Here is a 6,828-nt window from a genome sequence, read left to right on the forward strand (position 1 = left end):
CCAGGCTATACAGGCTACAGTTCTGCAACAGAGAAACGACATCTTCAATGCATCCAAGTATATATCTGCATACATCCAAAGGCTGACCCTGAGGTCTCACTGACTCCCCCAGAGCTGAGCATCTCCTGTGTCTCTGGTAACACTCCCAGTCCATCCTGATCAAAAAGAGGGGGAGACAGAAAGCCCTGAAGCACAAAAAAAGTCACCGTGCTTTGTTGTACACCTCACAATCTGCTGTTTCTCATCTCCACAAAATCCGTGGTACTTGGGCTGCACTACCACGGAAGATTTGCTTTCATTAACAAATAAGCACATTTTTTACTGGACGAGAATCAATAAACAGCAATTATCCCACTGCAAAGTAAACTACATGAGCCCAAGGCTGACTGATGTTAGTGCCTACATCTTCTTTTCGGTGTCACAATAAAATGCTGCAATTGCTTGTCTCTACTTCCCAGCCAGCAAAAAGGTACCTGTGGCAAGTTCATAAGAAGAAAATCCCCTGTGTGTTAGTGAAAAGATCAGGAGGTGATGTGGTTTCACACAGGACCTCGAAGAGAGGGGGGCTGAAATGTTAAGAACCGACCAAAAAAATATGACACATGCTTTTTTCAGCCTACTTCAGTGCTGAAAGTCTTCCCAGATTCAGAAATGTAGAACTGCTGTCAGAGAACTTTCTTATTCTATTTGCACCCTGGAAAGACAAGATCTCTCAGGTTACGTCACGGTTGGAAGATCAGCTCCTGAGGAAAGGACATGCAAAACAATTATCAAGCTGACTCTCCAGCCTTTATTGGAGTGCATTTATTTCTCAATCCCAAGCATCTGCATTTAATTTGAGGTAAGGGAAGAGTTTTGTGTGGGCAAAGAGGTTCTTTAGAATTGCAGCCAACACGAAGGGTGTGCCAGTGGGAGGGGAAGAGCGATACAAGTGAGGAGTCTCCCACACCAAGAACACAAGGCAACTGCCAGCAACCCACTTGGGGAAACTGTGAAGGTATTACTCAAATGGACAAGTTTCTATAAAGGACAAACAAGTGGGATGGAACACTCAGCTCAGGAAATGTCTAATTTGTACTAATACAAAAGAGGGAAGCATAAGTTCTCTTTTGATGTAGGTGCTTGCTGTCTGTTGGTCATGGAGATGTATCCATAGTACCGTGTAGTTATAGCCTCCCTGGTGCAATAACTCCATGTATTTCCTCCCCTCAAAGCAATGACAGGGCACTGGTATCAGGAAGCCACATAGAATTATATCCAGAAGTGTCCCTGTGCTGCCTGCAGCTTGAGATCCCCACCAGGACGTTTATACAGGCACGTCCAGCTGTCTCCAGCCCCAGTGCAGATGTGGATGTACAGGATAAGCACGTACAACTATTACCCAAAACATTCCCCCAGCTTCCAGCAACTGGGAGTCCCTTGACTTGAGACAGACACCAATTCTGAGTATTCAGCATGCATATAGAACTTCCTTTCTGTTAACATATCTAAAATTCCTTGAACCAAGTAAATTTTTGACTGTGGGATAATATCCAACGGAAAGAGGTTCTACAGCTTAAACATGGAGGGGGAAATACTTTTTTTCAGTAAGTTACGAAAAACCCATCCCATCTTTAATTAAATCGTTCAGGTGACGGTGAGCACAAAGACCTGGCAGTGAAGGCTTGTAATGAAATACATGTGCAAGATGCTGAGATTCACACAGATCCCAGTGTGAACCAAGCTGTAGATGTCATCACCAGCAATATGGCTTCTAAAATTCTAGTTTGCTGAAGATTAAGCATCATGCCCCAAATCAGAGGGGTAGTGACCTCACCAGGGTTTCTTCTCATGCAGTTGCTGCATTCTCTCCAAACAAGTTAGTGCTTTTTCTATATAAAAATGCTCACTAACAGCTTTTATATGGTGACAGGACAAAGGTCTATGCATCAGAAATCTCGGTGGTAGCTGAGCTTGGCCAAAGACAAGTCATACCTCTGTGTCCTTTACTGAAGTCATGCATGTCTAATGTAAGGCTCTAATGTAAGTCTCTTCCTCTCACACATATCTTAGGACCGTGGGGGAAGAAGAGCTCTGAAATAAGGGTCAGTGAATGGTTCAGGTCCTCTGTTTGTTTATTTAACTGGTGGGGTAATGATGGGCCATAAAGTCTCCACCAAAGCAGTTTTTAAAGCTAACAGAGAAAGATTCGAAGGACAAAATATTTGATAACAGAAGTATGGCATGAGATGTGCAAGTAGGAATCAAAATACCTGTCGGTTCATTTCAAGGGAAAAAACAGGGTCATATCAGCACAAGGAAATTGTTGGTACATAGAGAAACATTAACTACTCTCAGATGCAAAAGGTAAGGTTTGCTGTGCCACCACACATGAGGACATAAAAATACTGACGTCAATCCACACTGACTTCTGTTTCATGCTCTGCCCTTGGTCCAGGCTTGATGCCTGGGATGTGAGTGTGTATTTCTCTTGAAATGAGCTGTGGGGTATTTTCATACTCCCCATTTTGCTCCAGAGAGTAGGATGAAGGGAAGCAATGTCAATGGCTCCATGTGTGTGGCTGGAATGCAACCTTCCTGCTTGGCACAATGGCAGCATCCTGCATTTCAATCATGTCTGAGGCTGATATTTTTCAGGGGAAGAACTGGCCTTGACTAAGGAGACCTGGGGACATCCCTACAACTGCCCCGATAAATGCCCCTACATGGGGCATTACTCAGAGGGCAGTGAGGTGTTGGAATAGACTGCTGGGAGAGCTGTGGATGCCTCATCTCTGGAGGCATCCAAGACCAGATTGAATGGGATCCTGGTCAACCTGACATAATGGTTGGCAACCTTAGCTGTGGCAGCAAAGTTGGAACTAGATGGTCTTTAGGGTCCCGTCCAACCTCAGCCATTCTGTGATTCCATGATACAAAGAAATACATCTCTATCCCCAGGATAGAGATAGAGATTTGGCATGCTGTTGGGGATTATTAGTGCTGGTGGGCAGCTGAGCTCTGCGTGGCCTCTTGGTAACTCATCCCCATTGTGTTGGTAAAGAGAATTGGAAACGCAACAGTGAGAACACCCATGGATTAAGATAAAACTTGTCAGTAGGTAAAGCAGAAGCTGCTCATGCAAGCAAAGTAAAGTAAGGAGTTCATTCACCACTTCCTTTTGGCAGGCAGATGATCAGCCATCTCCAGGAAAACAGGGCTTCATCAGATCTAACACTGCAACTCCTCCTTTTCCCCAGCTTTTGTTGCTGCACATGACATCAGCTTGGGTCAGCTCTCCTGGCTCTGTGCCTTCCCAGCACCTTGTCACCTCAGCCTGCTGGTCACCAGGGCAGGATGAGAAACAGAAAAGGCTTTGATTATTTGTAAGCACTGCTCAGCAACAACTAAAATATTCCTCTGTTATCAGCACTGATTTCATCACAAATCCAGTACGTGGCACTTAATCAGCTACTATGAAGAAAAATAACTCTATCCTAGCCAAAACCATGTGCACTTCATATATTGGTGACAGCCTAAAAATTTAATCTCTGTCTCAAAGTGAAACAGGCATCACTCACAGACTGAGTCACGAGGGTCTGGGAGCATATTAGGGCAATACAGGCTAAGATGTCAAGCTAAGACTGTGTCCCCACTGCCCTGCTTGCAGAAAGCTGGAATCTAGAGCAAGTGAACTGCAGGATCCCTGATTCCTTTGCTCACACTTGACACTTTCTCAGACAAAGCAACAAGAAAAGGAAAGTCCAGCTGTGCCTGGCCGTGACATGTAAAAGTAAGGAACCAACAAGTCATTCTTCCGCCAAGCCAAGCCATACAATCCATTCTATAAAAGAACCAGGAACTGCACAGTGTAATCTGATTTTCTTCATTTGTTTGCACTTGCCACACAAATATGCATCGCTGGTATTTTGTGTATCCTCAGCAACTTCTCAGTATTGAGACAACAACTGCTAGCTGTGGTTTGCTTCTGAAGTACTAACAGGCAAACAGAGCAATGAGGCTGGTGTGGAGCAGAGTCAGGAGGGACTGCTGGCAGCAGGGAGAAAAATACAGTGCTTCACCATGAAAGGAATACTTCATGGAGAGAGCTTCCTTGTATTAATTGCAACAGTTGGGAGAATGTCCAGATAACCTGTCTCTGACAATACAAAGTCATTCTTGCAAAGCTTGACCAGGAATGTGCTCCAGCGGTAGACAGAAATAAGCAGTGTCTTGTACTCAGCTCAAGAGGAGAACTTCATATGTCTGACCTGATTATATTATTTCCTGATGCTACTGTCTGCTCCTTAAACATCTTCCTGAATGAGAAGCTGAGCTCAGCATATGTTCTAGTGCACAGGTAGTAGTGTGATTCTCACCAGGACAACTGTTCATCCTGGACTGATGCATGCTCTTTTCATGCATGAACTTCAGCTCACCTGTACAGATGTGGCAAGGAGCAGAATACTGGCCCCAGAGCATCTTTCATAGAACCTTGCTTGGTTTGGCTAAGAATACTTTCCATAGCCCTGTAACTGTTCCTGGGCTGCTGCAAAAGGTGAATGATCGTTTTGGTTTCCAAAACATTTTCCACTGGCAGTAATCACGAGCTTTCCTCCTTATGTCTATTTTCTGATCCTGGGAAATGCACTGGGAGGAACAAGGAGTAGCTGTGAGCATTATGGCTGAGAAGGAACAAAGACAGTGAATGGGTCTCAGACCACCAGAAATGAATTTCCAAGAGAGTAAATCACCTTGTTGCTAAGTCACCACAATTCCTGAATAAGTGCTAGAGGAAAAATACCTTGGGCAAAGGAGGAAATCAGAGCAGAGCAGGGAGACCTGCACTTGAGTTCTCCTGGTTTCAAGAGAGAGGAGAGACACTAGTATGCAAGGGAAGCCTTGTCAAGTTCTTCCCTAGGTCATGCCATGATTCTTATCCCTTGGTCGTACAAAAGATGTACGTCACTCCCTCCTGAGCAGCAATTTGGGGCAAAACAAGTAGTTTGCCTGGTCGGGGATGATTTCTTTCAGGGCCTACACCCCACGGGAGCCATGTCAGGTTGGGTCAACATTGCTTCAAAATTATTCTAGGGGACCTTGTGCCATTGCAGTTCTCTTGTGCCATCGCTTTCTGCCCCACTGCCCTCAACACAAGAGGAACGCCGAGCGTCCTAAGTGTTATTTGCCTTTCCCTCCTGAGTGAAGGTACAGGGGTGAGAAGTGCGACCTGAGCACCAGAGACCATGGATCTACTTTGCCTGGGCCTCACCACATCTCGCTCCTGTGAGCATCTCTTGGTGGCAGAACAAGGTGAGGCAGTTCAGCACAGTCACAAGCTTACATCATGCTGACAAGGATCACTGTTTGCCACAGCACACAAGTGGGAATAGACCCGGATTTGCTCTGGAAGGCTCTCCCAGAGATCGTGGCGTGGCACAGCTCCCAGGAGCTGGTAGCAGCTCCCATCCCACCATCCCTGCCTCCTCCACAGCCAGGGATGTGGGAGTGGCATTCCCCGGGGCCATGGCATTCTTGGTGCAGTTCCCCACACTGGCTGGCTGACTGTCTCCCCGCTGATCTCCTTTTTAGGGTGCGTGGGAGGGAAATGTGCTTACACGACACTCACGGGACGGCAGCGGGAGGCTTTCGGCAGCAGGGAGACGGGAGGTCACAGCAGGGACATGGCATTGCAGGTAGGAAACCATTCCGCATCCTCCCACTCCTTCCCGTCTCACGTCATGCCCTGGCCAGGGGCAGCTCGAGGAGCAGGTCCGTGTCTCTTGTCTGGAGACAAACCCAGTCTAATTGGGTGATACTTCCACCGATCGGCTGCGTTCCTGCTGGGAACAGGGTTGTGCAACAGTGAGGACTGGTGTGAAAAGCCCCTCCTGACACACATCCATACCTGACCTTGCTCACGGCGAAGCCCTCCCACAGCTGTGGTGCATGAGGGAGGACACACATCCTGTTCCACAGCGGTGGTGCTGGCGGTGCTGGCACACCAAGCTGAGCCCCAGTACCCTGCCTTCCCTCCAGCCCTGCTCTTCTCAAAGACAGCAATTGTAACCAGCAACACGTTGGTGTCCATGGGGTGAGAAGTCTCTACACCAGCAGCACATTTTGCTCTCACCCCTCCTCTGGTTGGCTCAGAAGCACACGTTGCATGTTTTTCTCATACAGCCCCAAGTGCTGGAGGGTATGGATGGTCACAGGGACAGTGGGGAAAGCACAACCAAGAAGGGGCCAGAACCCAACAGCCATGGCACTGGGGCGACAGCAACATAAAGGAAGGACAAAATGACAAACAGGTATGCTGTGACCAAGACCAGAAGTGCTTGGTGAGCAGCTGCAGCCTGTCCATGCTGTGTAAATGGGAGACTCCAGGTGAGCGAGTAAAACACTGAGAAGGAAGGAGATGGCAATATGGCGAGGGGCAAATATCACACATTGCTTCCCCCTCTGTTCCCAGCTGAAGGACATGCTGTGCTCTGTCTTTCTAAAGGGAATCTCACAGGATTGAATCTCGTAGATAAAACATTTAACCACACTGCACCAAAAGCACTTTGCAAACTCAGTTATGGAATTATGGAATCATGTGAGTTGGAATGGATCTGTAAAGGTCATCTAGTCCACCAAAAAGTGTGAAATGGCCTTTGAATGCTCAATTTTTTTTCCTCCAAACTTGCTGCAAGTTTAAAAACTAAAACCAACAGCCACTGTTTGGTGTAGATAAGGAATGAATTAAGACACTACATGCAAAGTAGCTCCCAAGATGAACAAAATGTACCTGCAGTACCATCCCTTTGCATGCTGCTTCATCCTTACCATATATATGATTCAGTGTAT

This window comes from Lagopus leucura, unplaced genomic scaffold, assembly GCF_019238085.1.
Source record: "Lagopus leucura isolate 7727_CA_CO unplaced genomic scaffold, USGS_WTPT01 Super-Scaffold_100022, whole genome shotgun sequence".
In the NCBI taxonomy this organism is placed as follows: domain Eukaryota; kingdom Metazoa; phylum Chordata; class Aves; order Galliformes; family Phasianidae; genus Lagopus; species Lagopus leucura.